The 25,446-nt window shown below is 32.8% G+C and overlaps 1 pseudogene; it reads right to left on the bottom strand.

Moving 5' to 3' along the window:
* Nucleotides 1-1,059: 1,059 nt before the first annotated feature.
* LOC149188498 (uncharacterized) lies at nucleotides 1,060-1,616 on the bottom strand (annotated as a pseudogene).
* Between the last annotated feature and the right edge of the window lie 23,830 nt (nucleotides 1,617-25,446).

Genomic DNA, 25,446 nt, shown 5'->3' with positions numbered 1-25,446 from the left:
ATATCTATAATCTTAATTAATTAATCGGAAATTAATTAAGATTATAGATATGGGAATTTGTCAAAGAGCAAAATTCATTATTTCGTGGCTACTGTGACCTGTCCATCCAACTCTAAAATAATCCCAAAATTTGCAGTCGAGAGAAGAATGGCCAGATTTAGTACAGCGTAATTTCACTTCACCATGGGTGAGAAGAATGGCCAAATTTTAGTACAGCGTAATTTCACCATGGGTGAAATCTTACCCTGGGTTTTGGCTTCTTACGATCGAAACCCTAAGGAAATCCAAAAAGTATATGATTCGATCCGTTCTTCCCAGAGTTTTGGTTTCTTCATCCAAAACCCAAAAGGTGTCTCATTCGATTATTTGTCTCGGATAATCATTAAATTTCGATAGATCACCGAAAATAACGCAATTAACTGCCCTGATAAAGCTCCCAACAATCTGCCGGATATTCATTAAAGGAAAAACACTGTTTGAGCGTAAATTAAAGAGGAATTCTCTGAAAAATCTGCCACTAATAAAGGTAGAAAAGTTACCGAAAAGGGTTTTGCCAAATTTAAATTGATGCAGAATTCTGAAATTTAAATCAAAGCCTCGCATCAATGAGAACTCTGTATTCTTGTCTGACCAGATTTCAGCAGGTCAAGAGCGAACGGGAATCCTATATTCCTGTTTCACCTGATCCCAATTCCATCGCAGCACGATAGGTTTAAATAAATTCCACTCAGATTTTCTTACTACTATCATTCAAACAGCAAGCAAGCCCTAAAAATGCTTTGCGCCCACTCTCAAAGTCAAAAACTTTTTTTTTAGAAAGAAAAGCACTATATTATATTGAGGCAATATATACAAAATTGTTTTGATGGATCAGTTAAAAGATCGCCTGAGAGGCAATATATACAAAATTGATCTGATGGATCTGTTAAAAGATCGCCTGAGAGAAAGACGGATGGGTCAGTATGCAAAAACATCCAAAGATAAACATAATACCAAAAGAGATTACGTTCAAAAACAGCATGATCATAGAGACGAAATTAAACCCCTCTATTAAAAGGAAGAAAAGGAAAAATCTTTATATATTTTAGAGCAGATCTTTACATTAAAAAGACGACAGAAAAAACTGTATACTAGTAGGCAGCGAGTCCTGGCCGTATGGGAGATTGAACTCCAATTACATCTAATTACATGTAGCATCAACAATGACTCAGCCAGGAGCTCTACACAGAAAAAAATAAAAACTGTATATATTTACAGGAGAAATCCTAATGGCCTCAGGGCCCGCAATACATCAACCGCAGTGGTGGTCGATGTGGCCTTTTCAGGGCTGCAAATCTTGCAAGGGGAAGCCATCATCCTTGTTCCAGATCCTTTTGAGGGCCTCGAGTATTTCAGCAAAGATCGCCCTTTTTATCCTTCCCCTCCTAGGTGGAGGCGGCCTTGCCGTGCTCTGGGCTCTGCCATTGCCAGTAGCAGGTTCTGACATGGCTTCATAATAATAATCTCCTGCTCGTTTACCCTCCATAATCCGGAATCAGAGCCTGCTTGCCCGACTGTTAAGCTACCACTCCCGAATTGTATGATAGGCTATGCTATGCAAGCATAGCAATAGTAGAGCAAGATGCAAGTGCCAGTTGTCCGGGGGGCTGCCATTGATAAAAAGCTGGATGAAGCTTGTTGGTTTGAATTTTTACTTTTTCTGTTTATCACCCTCTGACTCCTACACTTAGGAACTCGTCCACTGCAGCCTGTGGTCTATTCGGAGGGGGTTGCGCTAATTTCAATTTTTTTGAATAATTTTAAAAGACCTTCCACATTGTGATGTTGATCGCCCAGTGATTGGCTGGCAAACTTCTGCAAGTTGCAGAGACAGAAGCATGTATGTGGGAAGATACATTGAATAACATCTAGCATGGTTGGTTTGAATTTTTACTTTTTCTGTTTATCACCCTCTGATTCCTTCTACACTTAGGAACTCGTCCACTGCAGCCTGTGGTCTATTCGGAGGGGGTTGCGCTAATTTCAATTTTTCTGAATAATTTTAAAAGACCTTCCACATTGTGATGTTGATCGCCCAGTGATTGGCTGGCAAACTTCTGCAAGTTGCAGAGACAGAAGCATGTATGTGGGAAGATACATTGAACAACATCTAGCATGGTTGGTTTGAATTTTTACTTTTTCTGTTTATCATCCTCTGATTCCTTCTGCACTTAGGAACTCGTCCACTGCAGCCTGTGGTCTATTCGGAGGGGGTTGCGCTAATTTCAATTTTTCTGAATAATTTTAAAAGACCTTCCACATTGTGATGTTGATCGCCCAGTGATTGGCTGGCAAACTTCTGCAAGTTGCAGAGACAGAAGCATGTATGTGGGAAGATACATTGAATCACATCTAGCATGGTTGGTTTGAATTTTTACTTTTTCTGTTTCTCATCCTCTGATTCCTTCTGCACTAAGGAACTCGTCCACTGCGGCCTGTGGTCTATTCGGAGGGGGTTGCGCTAATTTTAATTTTTCTGAATAATTTTAAAAGACCTTCCACATTGTGATCCTTTTGGTGTAATAAAACCTTGTACATGAAATTCCCAAAATGCTCATTATTATTTCAAAGGCATCAAAGCTAATACATTGCATATTAGAACATTTGAATAAAAGTCTCTTCGAAACTCAACTATAAATAAGTATCAAAACAAAAACACAAAACAGGTTACATGCATTAAATGTGTTCAATTACTTTGATTTGATGTGAGTGTAATTAGAATTGAGGTGAGTCAAAGACAATATCCAGTAGCTAGGGCATTTTATTACTAATAATTTTTTTCTTCTGAATTTAGAGTATTTGGTTTTACCCTTCAATGAAGTAGGGTTTTGGTTGTTTCTCTTTCTGCATACACTTCTATAGGGACACCATCCCTATTATGTAAGAGGATTTTTTTCCGAATTATAATATTTTAATTTAAAGTTCATCATTGAACAACAAGATAATATCGCCTTTTCATTTTACCCAGTGACGGTTATATGTAAACTTAGCTTTGGTGGGCAAATCTCTAGTATGATATTGATAGAGTTCTCTTCTTATTAAAAATGTGGACATTATCTTCTTCAATCTCCCTACATATTTGTGTTCTTGGTTGATGGATTTATTTTAGTTAAGATACCTCCCATGTGCACCACTTTTATTGAAGGACATTACATTTTTTTTGTTAATGGAGGGGAAAAACTTGATGTAGTGGGTAGGATAGGCAATGAAAAATCTTCTTTGGTCTTGGACCCTTTCTGAATACTTGATATTGCTGGAGGGAAAATAATCTTTGATATTAGTACAATTGGCCTAAATGACTTGCAGTCGAAGCTCAACATCATTCCACAAGAACCAACCTTGTTTGAAGATATAATCAAAGATAACTTACATCCATTAGGTGTGCACACTGATTAAGAGATATGGCAGGTTTGTTTCAATCAAGAGACATCTCTCACAACCATGGAGAAGGTTTGATTAGATGATGTTCATTTACAAAAATATTAAATTCTCTCTTGATAATATCGATGCATTGAGTTTGTAAATTCTCTAAACTCTTGAAATGTTAGATATCATTTTGGGATTCAACTGCATTAAGTAAGTCATTCATATATGACCATTTCCATGAGAAGTAGTCGTAAGTGACTAATTTCTCATGATTTTTTTAATAGTCCACTTAGCACTCATCGCATCGGGTGATGCTCACAAGGGTGAAGAAGTGGGATTGAAACTAATGAAATGAATCACATAGCATCAATCATCACTTCCGGGGCTTTCACCCGGTAAGCAAGACTTCCTGGGAGGTCACCCATCCCAGATCGCCTCTAGCTCAAGCGCACTTAACTGTGGAGTTTTCCCCACAATGAAGCACCTCACCATAGCTTACCTGCAACATAAACATAGCTTACCTGCAACATAGATAGAATGTGAGGTTAGGTCTCAAGCAAACTACAAAAACCCATTAAAAATTCATGGAAAAACTAGTGAAAACAAGTCTTCGCCTCATGAAAACCCGATGGAGCGCAAAACTTCCATATCCACAGCGAAGGAAAATTTTAAGGATGGAAAATTATCTTGAAGTTTAAAAACATTGGCGAATCTCACTAGTCCCTAATATGCAAACTGTAAAAAAATTATTGATATATTTGTAAAATTATTCAAATTTATAATGGTTTTATATATAATCTCTATATATTGTTGGCGATTAAGGTAAACTAATTTTATATTGTAAAATTTGGGCGAATCATTTTTATAAAAAATGGAAATTGGTGAATATGTTTTGTTGAAAAATCATGGTAAATTAATCAAAGTGTGAATATTAGCCCCTAAAATTTTCCATGTCCATGGTTGAACCGACTGAAATCTCGCATAGGGTCCAATGCACACAAATATACCAACTGTTGGTGTGCCATGAGCATGGGGCAACACTCCATGGAAGGATAAATCAATAGCCACAATAGACTAAACCCTAAACCCCCCATGAATCAGGGGAAACAATGAAGAGTGTTTAGCAACTCAACAACCGAGTTCCAGGTCAACCAAAAAAAGAGGTTAGTCGAACAAGAGTCTACATAGCAAATTGCCCACACATCAGGGCCAAACAACATAACACAAAGTTAGCAACCACCTCCACCAAAAACTCTAAACACCTTACTAAAACCCACTATATTACCTCACATTGAATTGTGCACCCACCACACCGAGTAACACTCTCAATCAAACACTTGTTGTACATTTCCTATTGTTTGTAGACATGACAAAAAGGACGTGCAACAACCACTAGCATCCCTCCTCTAAATAACAATACTATTAATTATAATCAACTAATTAGAACACTACCTTCATATTCAACATAGTTACAAGTTGAATTATTTACCCTCAAAAATTTGCCAAAAACTCGAGTGAAGTCCCCACAATATTTCCAAAATTAGATAGTGGTATAAATCACTTCAAATATTAAAAAGTTTCATAAAGTTCAAAACCTACCATTGAAAAAGGACATGTCTCAGCCAAAAAAAAAAACCATTCAACATATATAAACATGTATGAAAAAAGATTTAAATCATTAATATTAGTAAATAACGTTTAGTCCAATGGAACGTGGAAAATTTCAACACAGAATCTATTCTCCACTCCACACAGAAGAGGCCGACGTGTAAATCCATTGTACGGTGTGCCCTCTTTGTTTAAAAAACACTTAAAAAAAATTGGATTAATCTGGCGATTTAATGGGTCAGCATGTCCCCTTCGAATATTTAATCTTAAATTTATTGCATGAAAAATCCCCACATTTTGCACGTTTATTGTTTCGAAATTATTGTTTTATTCACTTGCATCTGAAGTGTCAGCACTGTTGTCAGAGCTGACAACTTTTAACTTTTATGAGTTCCGTACATAAAGCAACATACCATGGCGGCAAGCCATAAATCCCATGCTATAGGGATTTTACTGCCTTATAGTATGCCCTTTCTTATGTATGATCATAGTCATTTCATGCCATGGTTACGGCATCTACACATTACTGGTTTCGTCCGATGGGTTGGTACGGCTGGAGCTAACTAGCCATATATTGGGTATTTAATGTCCTCAGAGCAGCACGCCACTTAGCCCGATAACACAGAGCGGGCAAATATTATTTAATGTCGAATTTGCCCGCTCCCGTGTTATCGCGTTAAGTCGTGTGTTGCTCTAAAGGCATTAAATACCCAATATATGGCTGGTTAGCTCTTTCCGGGTTGGTACGGTATATTGGTGTATTTTTATTTCATGTGTACAGTGGGACCCTGTTACGACCCAAGTGTTTAATCAATGGCACCTTAATCAATGCAGAGCCTGGCCAGTCAGATTTGTTATTTTCTCTGACCTGTACGGTGAGACCCAGGTCTTGAACCACGTTTTTAATCGACTAACTCGGACATTATTCAGGATGGAGAATCGTACAGGTATGTTCAAACCTGCTTAAAAACACAAGTTATATTCTTAGGATTCAATATCTTATAGTCCAATTCAAATTGTTTCTAATGTATTAATGCAATGTAGGTTTGTTTATTATTTACTCTGTTATTGAAAATAAATAATAAGTTATTGGTTTAACATTCTTTTATTTAATTTTTATTGAAAATAAATAATATAATAAGGTATGTTTCTAAGATTAATTTTTTTGTTAATATTATTAATATATTAAAACAATAACGAATGTTTATATTGTAATATTTATTTTAACATAAAGCGTAGAGGATAATAAAATATGATTTGTGAATTTGTAATTTGAAATAAACATCAATTTCGAAATAACTTTTATAATATATATATATATATAATTGGTTAAAAATGTTAATAGAATAAAATAGATTAAAACTGTGATAGAATTATTTTCAATTAAATTTGAACATAATAATAATATATTAATTTTTTTTTTTTTAATGGAAACTAAGTATATATATATATATATATATATATATATATTTTATGAGTGGTTCACGGACACCCTGGTCAATTAACGGGTGGCCTTACTTATGACCATAGCCATTCCATGCCATGGTAATCGGCCACAATAAATGTGGTTACGACATCTACACATCACTGGTTTCGTGCGATGAGATCAACCAAAACAGCAAGAACATCATACGGAAAGGCTTTTCGATACGACCATTATATTACATTGAATGCAATAGCTTTAAATATTACATTCCGATCGTAAGTGTCAATTCAATCGGAATTTGGTTTTTGTTTGTATCATATTTGTTAAACTTTTATGTTTTTAAATGTTTTTAAAAATAATATGTTATAAAATATAATTTATATTTAATAAAAAATAATTATTTTTACAATTACTTGAAATATTTTAAAATACATATTTATGAATTAAAGATTATAAGTTAATTAAAATGTTATAATAATTTAAATTTTTATTTTTTTTATAAATAATAATTATTGACATATGGATATGATATAATTTTATAAAAAAAAAATATATATATAATTTATAAAAAAATTGACAAAATTCAACATAGACATCAAACTTATTATTTAAATCTCATTTATTATTATCATTTTTTTTATAAAGAAGAAATACATTGAATATAAAGAATAGATTTTAATCATGGAAATAATGGTATCTATATTAATACCAAATAATAATGTTTATGTTAATGTGATTATAATAATGATAATTCATGTTCATTGAGATCAAAATTAGTTTATCTCATTTTTAAAAACCAAGATTATTTAAATTTTTTAAAAATTTTGTTTTTAAAAGGGAAAGTTTATTTAAATTCATTGAAATCTTGTTTTTATGCTTTAAAAGTTGTAAGAGAAGTATTCCAAGATTATCATAGTTTTTTAGATTTGGGAGGTTAGAAAGGTAAATGAATTTTAATTTGAGAAATTGATTTTCATCTTCAACCATCACAAAGGTGACAAATTTTTACATCCCACGGTTTTAGGAATTTTCCCAATGACCATTGTAGTTATGTAGTTCATGGGAGTTGGTTCTTGTTTTAGTAATGTTGATTTCTTTTTTATACTAGTTAGAACTAAAAGATATTTTTGATCTTTTAGAATCCGAGTTACTCCCTCGTAATATCTTGGCTTCCTTTTAATGTCTAACTCTTCATTGCACCACTAATCCTCTTTAAATTTAGATACAATTATATTTTTAATATTGTCCGTATGGGTAGGATGACATCCTGCTATATTCCCTAATGATTTAACCAACACATCATCTTGATGCCATCTTTGCTTAAGGTGTTGATAGTAATGGATAGAGTTCAATTTTTTTTGGGGGATTCTCTTATCATCCATGTTGTTTATCTTGTTCATGTACATTAGGTCCTTAACCATAGTTGATCTATAAACTATCATGGATATTCCACTAGATAGTCCATCAAAACATATATGTTACTTAAATATAAATCTATACTATGAAGGGTTAATTCCTTTAGATTCGAGATCCCTTATTACCAATTTTGTTGTTTATGTATGCAATAAATTAAATGTGAAAAATAAAGAAAAGTATTCACAATCACTCACAAACCACAATGAATGCCAATTATTTTCTGGAAAACCCTTTCAAAAGAAAATTCATTCGAAAGGTGAATCTACTATGTCCTCTTTTATCTCGAATTGAAATAATGCAAGTGCAAAGGAGAAGACATTATCTATGTAGTTACGTGAGACATGCGATCCATGGGCTATTACAAAATGTAAACCCTCTCAATTGTGCTCTCTTTGTCTTTATCCACTCTGAGCTACCTAAACTTGACATGTGGCACATATTCTATAAGGTATTGTAAAGTTCAATAGGATACTTAATTTGATCTACCTAATGGAATTTACGTAAGACATTATGTTGCATTGAGTTGTGTACATTATGTTACAGGGCTCCAAAGATAAATAAAGGAATTGTTAATATATATATATATATATATATATATATATATAATAAAACTTAAATAATACTACACCATTTATCAATAAAGTTTTCATCTTTAAATGTTAGTAGTTAAGTGGTAAAGGCTCAAATCATTATCTATTTTTGCAGATTTTCTTATATGGCATGTATAGTGTACTTTTCTTTTTCATAAATTCAACTTTAGTTTTCTTTTTCATAAATACAAAATTAAAATAAATCTAAATCCATATATATGCTCTCTTCATGTACATGATACATCTATTATTATAACTAAGCAAAGTTCCTTGGTAATGATATGTTTTTTCATGCGTGCAACATTGAGTAAGATATAAACATAAAAGTAACTTAACTTGCAAACTTGATAACTTGTAAATGAAACAAATAAATCCATTCTAACTACATTCCTCAAAACTAATGTAACATTGATAGAATATAACATCAAATCCACATCATGAATTTAAAAGTCAATGAAGACATTGTCATACACACAAGTTCAAATTCATGTATTTGTATTCCAAATTTGTCTAGTTATACATTTTTCTTTTCTACAAAATGGAACTTCATTCCCAACATAGATAATGGACGTTCATGCCCATGAATGACATTATGGAAATGTCGCCTCACGACTGATCTAGAAATTGGGTGTATAAGTCACCATCGCCACTCTTGGCACTCCCAAGTGCATTTCCAAAGTGATATTGCTGCAAAAATTCAATAACCAATTAGTTGTAAAATCCAAAATGCATATAATCAATTTCGTTAATTAATGATAAGTTTTTGATCAACTACTCATTCTCACCATGAAGATCTAAGGCAATGGAGATGACTGCCCTTCCTGGGTAGATGGTGGAGCACTTGGTGATCGATATAGGCATGGTTCAGGGGTGATGGATAAAGGCATGGTGGGAGAAAAATTGGAAAAATGTAGTGGGTTGGGGCGATGATACATCCCCATTGGTTGTACGATAGTGGGAATAACCCTAGGGCGAGCGATCACCCTAGGGGGGGAAATTGGAATGTTAAGGGTGGATGATTGGAACAATGAGAAGGGCGGATGGTTAAAGGGGAGGGGTGGGAATTGGGAAGGGTTTGGGGAGTCGGTTATAGGCATGGGAGAATTTATGAAGGAAAAAGGTGGTGGGTGTGGCCGACAATACATCCCCATTGGTTGTACAATAGGGGGAAGCACCCTCGGGGAGGGAATTGGGATACCACTGATTGGAGAAGTGCTCCCAATGCTATAGTTTCTTTCATTGACATGCTCATCAAATAATTGGAGTCGACAAGTTGGCCCGTCAACTGTAACAACCAAAAAAGTTCATATAGTTATGCCTATGCATTGCAAATGATAGTATATCATATTTCACATGAAAAAATGCATAACATCAGATTTACCATTTTTGTGTATAATAGAATGTTGCACTAACTCAGGCATGTGGTCCACAGTTCTTTGTCGTTGAGAAGACAACTCCAGCTGTTCATTCATGCTCTTTTTTTTTGCACGAACTCGTCCAACCCTTTCAAATTGTAGTTTATCTTTCCCTGCATTTGACTTGTGACCACAACACCTTTTCTTATTGACTGGGCTCAAGAAACTATGTTTTCTCTTGGTAGTGATCTTGGATGGAGTTATAGTATTGAAAAACATTTTGTTGTATTCTTGACATACTTTGTCTACCAAGTTGTTTAATGCATATGCCTGTTCCAAATTTGTAGGTATTATGGATCTCAATTTCTCATGAGTTGATGAGTTAACACGTTTCATCTCATCATCTTCAAATAATGCACTATCTGGTCGTACATTGGTCGTTTCAACATTATATGAGAAATTATCTAAATCATCATTGCTTGTTTCATTATGATAATTTAGAATGGGAGGAGAATCAAAGCATGGTAGAAGCTCTGTTTGGATTTCTGGGCCCAATATAGGTGACTCATTCAAATCAAATAAAATTCTAGGAATTTCTGTAGTAGGATTAGTGACATTAGGGAATACATTTTCACCCAAGCTAATGTTACTTGCCAACATCTCAACTTTCAATACATGTTTACAGATGTTTCCATTTAAGGCCCACTTGCAATTGCAAAAGTGTGGATTGGAATCTTTATATATGACATTGTACCAAATATCACGAGTATTGTTATTTTGGCTACGAACCCAATAATCGTTGTTACTCTTTTCATCAGGCACACAATCTTCATTTGGGATTTGGTTAGCTCTACACCTGGATGAATTCAACTGTTCCTCAATTTTTCTGGGTCGTACAAAACCATCTTCTTTTAAACGTTGCATATGATTGTAATATAATACAACCTTTGTCAACAACACATAAATCAACCAATCAACCCGCCTATGGCATGCATTGTTTTTCTCACTTAGGTACCTCTGCTTGATATACCGATGGTAAGACTCAATTGCATTATTTGTATTTTGATTGGAATGTGGAAAATTCCTGTACGCTTTTGCCCACATATCTGTAGAAAGAAATTTATTGGTTATGAATTAATAACTATACATATGACATGCAAAAAAGAGTCATTAAAGCCACTTATAAGAAACTTACATATTTTGTTGTTGGCTAACCAAGTTGTTTTAAAATATTCCAAAAACTTTGTATGGTCACTGAATCCTTCAAATAAATTTTCAACTGCCTTTTCTACAGATTCATTATCTGCACATGTGTGCATGATTTCTCCTAAAGCACGGAAAATTCGGATTTGGTTTTCCCTTCCTTGGACTTTGTTTCCAACATTCTTCAACCATGCACGACGAACATGCCACACACATAATAATATTGTACAGTTGATTGAAGACCTAGAATAACATAATTTTTAGAGAGAATATACATTAAGAATATTTTTATGTCTCTTATAAAAAGAATAAACACATCACCTTAATGCTTCAATTTCAGCAGTAGCATCATCTGTAATGAAGGCTTTAACATGCCAATCTGGTTGCTCTTTCTTCCCAATGGCAAAGAGAGTTGACATCCATTTACAAATATCAACTATAGTATTGCGTGATGATATCACCCAAGCTACTGGAACCCCATTGTGATGTTTGTCGAAGACCATTAAAGTGTAAAGTTGATACTACATTACAAACAAAGTACATAATTATATTTATATAAGATACAAGCATTAAAATGGTGTTGAATAAATGAATTAGATTTAGGGTAATTTTGTACTCACCCCGTACTTATTTGTACTAAATGTTGAATCCATTGAGATTATATTGTTGTGAGAATATTTTAGCATCATTGAACGCATCCACTTTGTCTGTATGCCTATGATAAAAGGGATGTTTTTAGCAAGATCTTGTTTCTGGTAGAAGAAAAAGCTCTCAACGTGTTCCTTATACCAACATTCTACACTGATTAGATCACTTTGATCTTTAACATACTCTAGCCTTATGGTATCATTGTAAATGTTTAATATATCTTGTCTTGTCATGTATGTATCTCGAGATGTCCCTATGTATAACTCACCGAATCCATCCTTCACATCAGAGATGAACTTATCCCATATCATTGTAACATTAAAACCTCTTTGGATTAAATGTTGGACAATAGATCGCATATCCCTTATTAAATGTGATGCATAACTGAATCTCATAGGCCTACCGATTGCATCTTTTCCATGACAAACAACATTGGATTTATCAATATGCCTACATGCAGTATATATTATTACAGCATCATCTAGTCTAAGTTGAAGTCGCCGCACAATGAAGTGACATTGGCAACCAACTTTAATACTTTCATGTTGATTGTGTTTTTTGTTTTGATCTGAGGATGCACTCATAATTATGTTGTTGCACTTCGGACCATATGCACACCAATAACTATATATAAAACATTTACAACAAATTAGATATAAAATTTATGCATATTGAAAAGAATTATACATATATTGAAAAAAGATATAAAGACTCACATCATGTACTCCAGATATGTTGAAAAATATGTTTGTCCGATATCCTCTGCTTTTTTACTTCGTTGAGAAGCAAGAAGAAATTGAGTGGGTGCCCGTTCACTCGATTCCTCTCCTCTTATAAAATCATCAAGTCGACAATATGGAATAATTGCAACTTGGTCCCCATTAATCTCTGTCCATGTTAAATCTTCTGCTGAAAATTCAATCATATCCTCTGGGTCTTCAACTTCCAACTCATTAATCCTCTCCCACTTCTTCATTCTTCAAATACCTATAAAAGTTGCATCGAAAATAATTTGGTTTGAGTAGATATTATGGTCTTGATTAATGCATATCACTAAGAATAGCAATCACATTTTTAGGTAACTATTTTATACTTTTCAGGTAAACCACTTTGGTAAAGGTAATATTTGGGTCATTAATCAACTTATAGATTTCATACAAATTTAGACTAACCATGTATGGAATATGATGTCTTTGTGGAGGTGGTGTCACCATGTTGGTCTCATGGTACAACTTGTGATGAGTGGTTGAGGTGGAAGGGGTCGAAGGGAAATACAATTATAGATTAGTTAAGTTTTATTTTTTTTTTAAATCTTAATAAAATGAGATATACTAAAGTAGTGTCTATTGTTATTGATTATGAAGTGATATCTATTATTTACTAGTCATCTAATTTATATGGTTGCAGTAGTTTCATTGAACTTTTCTAATCAAACATATTGTTTTTCAAAAACGCAAGCTTTGGAAGTAATTTTTTTTACTTTGATATATATTGAGAAAGGCATGTCTCCTTGAAAATTGATATCTACCAATATTTATTAGCCATCTCATTTTTATGACTGCACTAGTTTTATTATTTTGAATTTTTCTAACCGAACATAAACTTTGCGCCTAGTTGTAAGAATTAGAATCCTACTTTTGTCAGTACATTTGATGAACTCGGTAGGTTATTTATTTATTCAATATGTGTGTGCTTTTATTAAAATGTGTTAGTTGTATTTCTTTCTCCACTTATAAATAAATGTTAAGAACATTGATTTGGCTCCTAAGACATAAAACTTAATAAACCATAACCGGTTCTATATCATTTGGTAACAAATTTCAAAATCTCAATGACAAATACGTGAATTATTTCCATTTTAGTATAACAAAATTTCCATTTAGATATTAACAAGAGTATTTTGGGAACATATTTCAATTTGTACAAAATAAATTATTTTATGGCCCCTGTGGGGAAATTTAGTTTGTTCAAGTTATGATTGCTTTTAGGTGTCTTCCTTCACTTATGGTGTGAAAAAGTAAGCTCAAATAAACTATGAACAAAAGCTCTTGAAACTTGATGCCCTTTGTTCAAAGTCCCACTGCTAATGAAGTAAAAATGCTTTGGTTAGTAAAAAAATATGTGTGGATTATGGACCACTTACTCCTTTACTAATTAAGTTATGTGACTTGTGAAAAATAAAAAACAAATTAAAAACGATGTCACACTTCCTTTCTCTTAAGAGGCTAGCTATAAACTTTCATTCACAAGTATGTAGTGTTCAATTAAATAAACAAAATTATATCTAATCTCACAGCTATTTTCGAAACCAAAATATGAGTAGATATGCATTTTTGAAACCAAAATCATAACAAATTCATATGTAAATTTATGCCAAATTAAATTAAATTAAATTGAAAAATCATGCAACCCAATATAGTTTTGGTAACCAATTTATTTTAACATTGCAAACTAATAAATAGTAACTAATACAAATAAACCAAATTATATAAACAAATATTATTTTGACTCAAAAGTAAATGTAATTAATTTTTTATAGAAAATAATTTATATTCCATAAAATTTAATTATATGTTAAGAAACTCGAACTAATCCATGCTATTGGGCCATTATTCCTTTCAATTAATGATTTTGACTATTTTGAAGAATGTTGAGGTAAAAAAAAAAAGTCTTACATGATTTGAACAAATCAGAAATGGGAGGTCAGATCGTGACTAACCTTACATCTCAGTCACTCTACTGTCTTCCAAGTTTCCTTTTTAAACCATACACAGTAAATTATTAAATCCTTACAAAACACATATCAACTTTTAACAACATATTTATTTAATCACGAATCAACCTTCCTTTAAAATCAATTAAAAACTAAAAAACTTCAAAAATAGGTGCACATAGTTAGTGTTTTATCGAAATTCCTCAAACATTCTCTGACATATGTGGAGGCAAAAAGGGACAGTGATACCACTTTTCTGAAGAATAATATTATAAGGTCATGCGTATTGGCATCGAAAATGCCCATTATCATTTCATAAACTAGCGTTAGTAAAGTTCCGCCATTTCTCTCCTGTTTAGGGTTGCGCTTGTAGAATAATGGGTTGGCGCATCACACTCAAAATCAATGGTATGGTAGGGTTTCCGCTTCATCGCTCATACAGTATCAAAGTATAAACAACTAATCACATTATTCTGAACTCTGTGGGGAATAGCAAATCCACCCTTATATTCCGCTAATCCATGCTATTGGGCCATGCGAAATCGTAATGTTAGCAGAATAAATGTAATGTTAGCAGAATAAACTTACCTGTCAGGTCTGAGAACGCAGCTCCAGGTCTGAGTACGCAACTTCAGCTCTAAGAAATACTGGTTTCAAAACGCAGAAAGACTGGTTTTAAAAGGCGGAATTCATTCATGATACAGCGGGAAAATTATAATTTGGTAGATACGAGCTGATCCGATCGTAAATGCCAGCCGCAAATCTATTGGGGTAAGCTGGAAATCTCGGTCGTATCTATACATCAGATTCATTCGCACCGGTGCATTTACTGCCGGAGGATGCCATGGGGGCGGGATATGGTGCTGCATACGATGGCAAGCCATGAATCCCATGCTATAGGCATAAGATGGGGGTAAGTATTAATGGCCCAATAGCATGGGATCTATTGGTTGCCATCCATACCCAGGTGACGTTTCTGGGACCGAAGAGGCGTTTTCATATGCTTTTTTAAAGCAATGCCTAAATATATATTTTTATTCATTTAATGTTAAGAATGTATTGAATTTTAATTTAAGATAATTTAATTTTGAGGATAACGTTTAGGTAAATTTAATAAAAATTAAACCCAAATAATAAAAAAATCAAATAAATGTTAAAAAAAAGTATTTCCAAAGTTAAAAATTAAATATTTAATCGTAATAAATGTGTTTTTAATATTTTTTTTAGGGGAGGCAGGAGCCAAAGGGCATTATTCAGTTTTGAAGAAAAAATTGTTTCGTAATTTGCTTGGGGACTTTGCCTCACATTTAATAATCAAGTTGATTACTTTGTTTTGTGGAAAGGCTTGGAAGTAATTCTTGCAAAGAATATAACAAATTTGTTGATTTTTGGTGACTCAATGCTTGTTATTCGACAAATAATCAACACCAAGAAGGTGTCGTGTTCAGATCATCCTCCCATTCTTTAAAGGATTATTGTAATTTCTTATCAATACAAGCGATTGGAGTACTTCCATGTGTATAGACATTTAAACTTAGTGGTGGACGTTTTGGCAAAGAAGGGATCCTCCATAGGACAAGGCATAATAGAGTTGGATAAGTGTTTAATTAATTATGCCCTTATTCCTTAGCAATGAATAAAATCCCAAGATGCGCGAGATTCATTTTTAAATATGTCATCACTGAACAAGCGTATTGTTTTGGGTTTAGACCATCTACTTCTCGTTCAGCCGAACCTTTGGTGTGTTTAAAGAGAATGGCGAGCATTGAGATCTAGTTGCCTCTCATTTTCCAGCTAGGATTTCCCAAGGTTTCTTCCTGCTGTCACATGCTTCGTAACAAGTGGCATGTTAACAAAATTATCCTTTGCACATGTTGGTATATGTATTTAATTCATCTATGGTGGGTGGAATAGACAAAGTTCGCAATTAAGTTAAATACTCCAGAAGACTTGGAATATGTAGATGTTCGTTGAGATAAAAGAAAATATATTAGATGTAAGAATGAGAATTATCTGCAAATGAGAATGATGGTCTGCTTTTATACCTTAGGTAGGTGCCTCTTCATGGAAGGTCATGCCCCATTTAAACATATCTCTTCAGTACTAATTACTAACTAACCAATCATTATTACAATTATATTCATTATATATATATATATATATATATATATATATATATATATATATATATATATATTATTCATAACATTGCCTTCCTCTTCAAAAAGTTTTGTCCTCAAAGCTTGCTAATGAAAAGTCTTGACCTCTTTTTCTGTTCCGAATGTCTTCTCGTCTCAGAACTCACATCTTTATTGATACAAGTTGATATGATCCTTAGAGTGATAAATAAAATTATCGCATGGCGGAAGGATCTGACCATCCTAAATTTATCTTTTGTGGTATCTTTCGATTACTAGAAACTTGTGATGAATTGTTATCACAACATTGAGTTGTGCGAACTTCAGTATCCTTCTGAACATAAGTTTGTTGTTTATATTCTGAGTGATACAGATTAGTAGATTGATTGAGTTTCCTTCTCTCGTGATTCAGAGGTCTATAGAGAATTCTTTTTGGTTTGACTTTCCCATATTAAGTGTGTGACAATTTTTTGATTTTCTTGTGGTACTACGGTTGTTGAGTGAGGCATAAAATCTTCGTTTGGGATTTTCATTATCTGAATTGCAACATGTGAGTGTGTTTTTCCTTCAACTGATTTATCATCTTCTTGAGTTGTGGTATTGACTAATTCAATATTCATTCCTTTTTCTTCAACTGGAGTTGTTACGACTAGCAACTTCAATACTTCCTATTGAATTCAATGTTCTAACCTGTCTTTTAACAACTTCTTGTCCTTCTTAAGCTTCTTAATTTGTGTTAGAAATTTTTTTCTATGGTCCTTAAGTTGAAGGACTTCTTTATTTCTATCAACAGTGATTTTGTCAATTTCATTTTGCATATTTTGTAGTGCTTTTTACCTTCTTGAAAAAATATTTTTGAAATATCTTGTACGTCTTCTGGTGTTACTGAATTTGGCTTCAACTTCCTAAACTTTGGAAAAGGTATGTGGATGACACCAATGTTATCTGGTCTCACAGCCAAGAGGAATTAGATCTCTTCTTCGATCATCTCAACAATCAATCCTCGGCCATTAAGTTCACTAAAGAGCAGGAAGTTGATGGTTGCCTCCCTTTCCTTGATATTCTTATTTCTAAGAATAGTGATGGTTCCCTCTCCCACAAAGTTTTTCGAAAGAAAACACATACGGAGTAGTATCTTCATGCCAATTCCCACCATTTCCCAGCGCAGAAGATGGGTGTTCTCAATACCCTTGCTACTCGGGCCCTAAGGATCGTAGATAAAAAGAGTTTTGAGAAGGAAAAATCCCATCTCCTTGATGTCTTCGTTGAGAATGGTTATAGTAGATACATGGGTCAGAAGGCTTTTCTGAAAGCTGCCAAGAATTCTCTTGTTAAAAGGGAACCGTAGGAGCGGACTCCTGGTGTCCATATTCCGTTTTTTCAAGGGACCACTAATAAGATTGCAAGGATTCTCAAGATGCAGAGTGTCCCTGTAACCTTTAGGCCCCTTAACACCATTCGTATGTCCCTCAGATCAGCAAAGGATCCTATCGACCCTAAAGATATGAAAGGGGTATATATTATCCCTTGTTCCTGTGGGACCCCCTATATTGGTGAAACGGGTCGCTCCATCAATCAAAGGATCAGTGAACACACAGCTGACCTCAAGCATAGGAGATTAAAGTCTTCCGCTTTGGTTGAGCATGCGGAAAAACCAATCATCGTGTTCGTATTGAGGAGGCTAGTGTCATTGCTAGAGTTTTGCAGTTCCATCATCGAAAATTCAGAGAAGCTCTTGAGATTGAAAAGAGACCGAGCAATCTCAATAGAGAGGATGGCTGGAAAATTAGTAGGTGTTGGGTCCCAGCGCTCTCTTCCTAGTCGCTTTCTTCCTGGTCCTTTAATTTTTTAGAATATATTCCTTTTTTAAAAATATTTTTATTTATTTATTTATTTATTATTATTATTATTATTTTATTTTATTTTTATTTTTTATTTTTTTAAAGTAACTTCCATTTTAATTTTTAAAAATTTAAATTTTAATTTAATTTAATTAATTAATTAAATTTTTTTTTTTTACCGTCCATTTTAATTTAATTATTATTATTATTATTATTATTTAAATATATATTTTTTAAATGAATTAATTAATTAATTTATATATATATATATATATATATATATATATATTTTTTTTTTTTTTTATTTTATTTTTTTCTTTTTTCTTTTTTCTTTTTTTTTCATCTAACTTAACCTCTCTTTTAGAAATTCTATTCATTAGTTAGTTATTCCCTTATATATTTAGTTATACGATCTATTCTATTATTCATAATTTCCATTTATCTATAAAATAGTCAATATTTTTAACTATTTATTAACTCATGAACCAATTTAATTAAAATTAATTTATACTCATAAATTAGATTTTTAGGTAAAGGTAAGGTCCCCTATTTTAACTTCTGGTTTGTTTGACCTGGGTCCCTAGTCCAATTTAACCGTTACCCTTGTTAGCCGTTGGAGGCTCTGCTCATACTATTTAACTAGCAAAGATGGATTTGATTTTTCAACTTGTCTTGACGATGAACCACACTCGTTGGTTCGAAACGCGTCGACAAATGATTTATCTTGTGATTTACGCCAAAAAATTTCTCTTAAACTTGATATGGATCACAGAGGCCTCAATTCAACAATGTCTTGTAATGTTAATTTTTTCTTCTTGTAGGAAAATGTCAAACATTTCTTTTTTGTATTTAGGATGAAGGAACCTAGGGTTTCCATCTAGGGTGAACCTAAAAGAATGTCACCTTAATTTCTCCATAGGGTTTGACCTTAGAATTGTGATATGAATGTATAACCTCTAAAGTTTAATTGTAAATTGGTTATGTCATATTTTTTGTTGTCATAACAGTATAATTTTTTTATTATATTTGACTCGGGAATCACTATTTGGTTTGCAATTTTAGATTTTATATAGTAACATCTTTTCCCGCAATATACCCTTTAATTCTAAATAACAATGAAAAATAGTTATATTTAATTTATGGGAATCTTTCGACCTTCATTTTTGATATACTCTATTTTTCTCGACCTTAAAATTTTAAACATACCATTTTTAAATCTTTAAAATAAATCTTTATATTTTTTTAAATATTCAAAACTTATAATTATTTTTTGCCTTTTGGCAGACTCTGGAGAACTGCTATGGAGTCCAACTCAAGGTGCATGCTTCAATTTATGAAATGATCGTTTGGTGCAGCGAGCAGAAGTTAACTTGGAGAAGGATCTTCATCCTTTCCCTGTGGAACATTTGGAAGTGGCGTAACAGCATCATCTTCAATGGCATAAAAATATCCAGCTCAGAAATCATCTTTAAAATTGTCGCTGCTTTCGAAGCCCTCCCACAGAAATCTATCAATCATAAAAGGGTCGATTCCTCTGATCAATCTATGGAGTGCTCTTCCTTCCCTAAGGCGTTCTTTGACGGTGCTGAACAGCAAGGCACATGCGGCTGTGGTATCCTGATCATGATAAATGAAAATACACATTTCTCCATTCACTGGAACGGGGGGAGAGGCTCCAATAGTAAAGCGGAGGCCATGGCTCTCGCTGGGTTATTAAAATTTTGCCTCTTCCTTGATCTTCAGCATGTTTCGATATTTGGAGATTCGAAGGTTATGGTTGACTTCATCTCAAGAAAAAATCATATTTCTTCTGGGACTCTATGGTCGGAGGTTCTATTCACTATATCCGCAGGGACAAAAATATTCAGGCCGATTCTCTGTCTAAAATGGGTCTTCATGCTGCTACAGGTTTATGGTTTCTGCAGATTTTCTCTGAGGGGGAAAGCTTTCTTATCCAGGAGTTTAATCTGCCGGATTTCTAGGTTCATATTTGTTTTTCACAGGTTTTCCTTGGCGCGTTTTGATCATATGCGGCTGCTTTTGCATATCTTGTGTATCTGGGTGGTGTTATGATGCTATTGAACATGCTTATGTTTCCTGTACTCTATGATCATCTGGTTTTTATTCATAGGAGATCCCCCAGATCATTTTGTCATAGCTTGATAATCTTATCATTAGCTGGATTACTCCCATGCTGATCCCATTTTGACTAAATTTAATGGGTCAATTTCAGATGTAAATATATGAACTCTTATATCTCTCATATAATATAATATTCAGCTTTTTTGTCCTGAAAATTTAATAATATATCTCGACCTTTTTAAACAAATAGAATCCTTAAAAATATCCTTTATATAACTTTGATATATATATATATATAAAACAACTTTTATAACTTCTCAGAACTTTTATGAAATTTCTTTTATTTCTATTGCATCCACTTGTAACTCTTGTATATATCTATGAACTTTTAACTTCTGAAATAATACTGATTATTAATGTTTTGAATCTTATTTGGAACTCTCAGAACTTTTATGAAATTTCTTTTATTTCTATTGCATCCACTTGTAACTCTTGTATATATCTATGAACTTTTAACTTCTGAAATAATATTGGATATTAATGTTTTGAATCTTATTTGGAACTTCTTTTTTGTAAAGCTTGCATCTAGGTTTTATATGTCGTACTTCATGAACAGATTTCTTAAAACGACTAAGTTTATTATTAAATATTTCTTCACTGAGATTGCTAACTTGGATAAGAAATCTACTAAATGCCTTCAAAGGTATGGTGGTCTGAGCCGTCGCAACGAAAGCAGTGCTTTGTTGTGAGACTGTGGCCATGAAACAATGCGAAATGGTCAGGGCGGATGCAGAGGATGACAACGGATTGCGGCACGGACAGTCGACGTGGTATTGGCGGTGGAGACGGCGTCGGTAGACACGAGCAGTAACGACTGGCAAGAAGGGGCAAAATTGTTAGTGCACCGTGGCAGACTTAACACAAGGATCGATGGTCAATAGGGAGCGGTGCCACGGGGAGGTGGCTCGAGGGATAGCGACATGCTTGCGGCAGGGGCGACTTGTAGGCAACGGTTTGGTGAACTTGCGAGGGGCGTTTGGTACGCCGACGTCGGGAAATTGGGACTGGCGGCAGTGTGACGTCGTTGGCTGTAGCAGACGAAGTTGGTAGCAGCGGAAAACTGAAGATGGTGACGACTGAGGAAGGCGGCAATGGGCATAGATGAAGATATCGGTTAGTGTAAATTCAGTGGAATTCAGAGGACAGTCTAGTGGGTGACTGCTTTTGAGGGTGCAGCGGCTGCAAGCAGCATGGTGGCTGCTGCGGCTTGGTTTGCTCAGTCCATGGTGTCGGCAGGGGTGGAAATTGACGGGAAAATTGGTCTTTACCGGTGATTTCACTGGTTTGCCAGTCAAATACAGTTTAAAAAATAGTATAAAAATAAGTCAACAACTATAAAAAAAAATTTCAAATTTAACTGCTCTTTTGAAATTTTAACCTTGTGGGTTGGTCAATAGGATGTTTTGAGACTACCTTAACTCAGATTTGGGTTGATTTGTGAGACTACCTTAACTCAGACTTGGGTTGATTTGTGGAGAGACAACAATGGTTAATTTATTTTTTTTATTTATATTTTTTATTTTTTAATATTTTTTTTTCAATTTTTTTTAATATAAATTATATGTCTATATATACATATATATTTAATTTTTTTCAAGTGGCTAATGGTTTTAGGATGAAACCTGCAAAATGGACAACTTCTACATTATGTAGCGAAATACTTCAACAAAAACAAGGTTGATGAATTCCGACAACCAAAGACTAGATCACACTGGCTCTGTGCAGTGATTGCAACGAAAGGATCGAACAACTCTGGTACCAAATGGAATGAACAAAGTTCATACGTAAGTTAAATACTCCCGAAGACTTGGGATATGTAGATCTCCATTGAGATACAAGAAAACATATTAAATTTAAGAATGAGAATGCTTTGCAAATGAGAATTAGGGTATGCTTTTATACCCTAGGTAGGTGCCTTTTCATGGAAGGTCATGTCCCATTTAGACATACATCTTCAGTGTTAATTAGTAATTAACTAATCATTATTACAATTATCATCATTATTTATATTTATATTATTTATAGATATTTTATTTATAACAGTGAGAGTTGTTGGGGAGTACCGTGGTCATGGAGATTCATTCATTGTGCAGTGGAATGGAATTGATATTATCATCTTGCAATTCCCAACAATAGTCCACTCAATGTCCTTCTAGGGATTTCAGTCTTGTAATGGAATTTGTATTTCAGTCCAACTCGTGGTAGAGTTTCTGCTTGGATTATTTAGTGGTTCATATGGCTTCATTGGGCTTCCATTGGACGTTATTCCTTGATGATTTTGGGGCATGGTTAAATCTTGTTGGTGTGTTAACTAGACAGGTGCAACGACTCTCGTCTAATATGGTTGAACCTCTGTCAATTCCAAAGAACGACAATGCCGGTTTGTTTCTTGATAGGTTATTGGATTCAGCTAAAGCATTGCTAGAATAGAGGCAAAAGTAAGAAGATGTGGTATAGAAGCAAATAAAAACATTTCAACTCCTCTTGGAAGCCAAGTTACTTCGACATTTAAGTATTATGGAGCATTCTCAGAATGGTTTGCGTAAGGAGGTGAATTCTCTCAGTGCTAGGGTCTCGACTTTAGAGAATCTCATCTTTGGTGATGCTTAACTCAACTTGGGGGCATCGACTTCAATGTTTCTCCTGAAAAGAAAAAGAATTTCCACTCATAGGGGGATTATACATCTTGTTATGGTCTTTGTTGAAGGTTAGGTCCAATGTTGATGTTTGTTGGTTCTTAATCTCCCCTGAAGTTTACGCTGCTTTGCAAATATTGTCTAATACTTGGGTCTTTTTGCTGAGTTATAAATGGTAATGATTTTACCGTAAGAAAGAATTGCAACTCTAGAGCTAGCATATATTTTGTGTGGAGAGATAAATACTTCCATTGTCAAGAATCAGAAAGTTGTTATAATAGTTTTGGCCCATAAACCAATCTTTATTAATATAAAACTCTTACTTGTTTCTTTATATATATATATATATATATATATATATATATATTCTCTTAAATGAGCCTATCAAACAGTATAAACAAAGCAATAAATATCATCGTTGAAATTTTAGTTTACCCATGACATAGACAATATAAATTATTAAATATCATAATTGAAATTTTAATTTAACTATGCCCTAGAATAATATGTATATAAATTGTATCTTAAAAGGTAAGTTGTGGTTTAATTGTTTTAGATTTGAATGTTTTTTGGATACATTTTTTAGTGAAAAATTTTTAGAATTGCGGAAATTTGTTGGACTTACAATTTGATCTATGAACTTTCCGCAATCTTGGTTTCTTATGCATTTAAAAATGGATTTTAAACAACAAAAAGATAATCTAATAAAAAATTGTTTTGTTTGTGTCCAACCAAAAATTCTAAAATATATAATAATTAGACAACACCAAAAAAAAAAATAGGAAACATTTTGTACTCAAAATTAAATTATATATGTTTATATACATAGTTAAATATGAGGTGGCTTCAAGATTTGAATGTTTTTTGGATACATTTTTTAGTGAAAATTTTCTAGAATTGCGGAAATTTGTTGGACTTACAATTTGATCTATGAACTTTCCGCAATCTTGGTATCTTATGCATTTAAAAATGGATTTTAAACAACAAAAAGATAATCTAATAAAAAATTGTTTTGTCAGTGTTAAACCAAAAATTCTAAAATATATAATAGTTAGACAACACCAAAAAAATAATAGGAAACATTTTGTACTCAAAATTAAATTATATATGTTTATATATATATAGTTAAATATGAGGTGGCTTCAAGATCCACTTATATAACATTCCAACACAATGATATCTATTTAGTACATAATTTTTTTATTTTATTTTATTTTTTATTTCTTTTTAGTGCAGATTATAAAGTTTTGTTTGTTTCCAACTAAAAATTCTAAAATATGTTATAACTAGAAAATGCCAAAAATAATAGGAAACATTCTGCACTCAAAATTAAATTATCTATATTTTTATATATGTAGTTAAATACGAGGAGGTTTCAAGATCCATTTATATAACATTCCAACACAATATTTAGTACATAATTTCAAGCAAGATTGTTATTTTTTGTTGTTTAAAACACATTTTTGAATAGGTGTAAATTTATTCAAAATCTCGAAAAACTCATGGAATGATTTAAATCTATAAATTAAACAACTTAAACTCAAGCCTTATAACATCTATGTCTAATTTTAGTTAAAATTAACTTGGAAATACACTATGAAAATGGTCCATTCGACAATTAGATAGATTAAAAAAATTTAGTATAATTTTAAAATTTAATTTATCTTTTGAAAATAATTTAATGGTAGATTTAGAAATATTTTGAAATTTCACATATATGAATCAAGTTAAACAATTATCCTGTGCATTAAATTTTATTTTCTCGCCATGTCCATTAAATTTCACAATATATAGATGATAAAATTTCAATACAACATAATTTCACCATGAGTTTGTCATTTTACAATAGAAACCTTAAAAAAATCCAAAAAGTGTATGTGTTTGATTCTATCAATTCTTTCACTGAGCGTTGGTTCTTCATTCAAAACCCCCCGGAATATAATAGGTAGAAATAATTTAGAAATTTAGCATAAGCAGAGTCAAATAATATAATCATCCTATTTATTAAATTTCAGAATACTCTTTTAAGATCTAAAATTAAAATAAAAATCTAAATTTCAATATAACATAAAAATTAAAATAAGAATCTAACTTTCAATATAACATAATTTCACCATGTATAATAATATAATCATCCTATTTATTAAATTTCAGAATACTCTTAAGATCTAAAATTAAAATAAAAATCTAAATTTCAATACAATATAAAAATTAAAATAAGAATCTAAATTTCAATACAACATAATTTCACCATGGATGAAATCTTACTCTGGACTTTAGCTTTTTCCAATCAAAACACAAAGAAAAAAAAATAAAAAAATTCAA

The sequence above is a fragment of the Pinus tabuliformis genome, chromosome 3_1 (genome assembly GCF_031772625.1).
Source record: "Pinus tabuliformis cultivar Carrire ecotype Pingquan chromosome 3_1, CPIR1, whole genome shotgun sequence".
Classification (NCBI taxonomy): domain Eukaryota; kingdom Viridiplantae; phylum Streptophyta; class Pinopsida; order Pinales; family Pinaceae; genus Pinus; species Pinus tabuliformis.
This window is presented reverse-complemented; position numbering and strand designations above follow the sequence as displayed.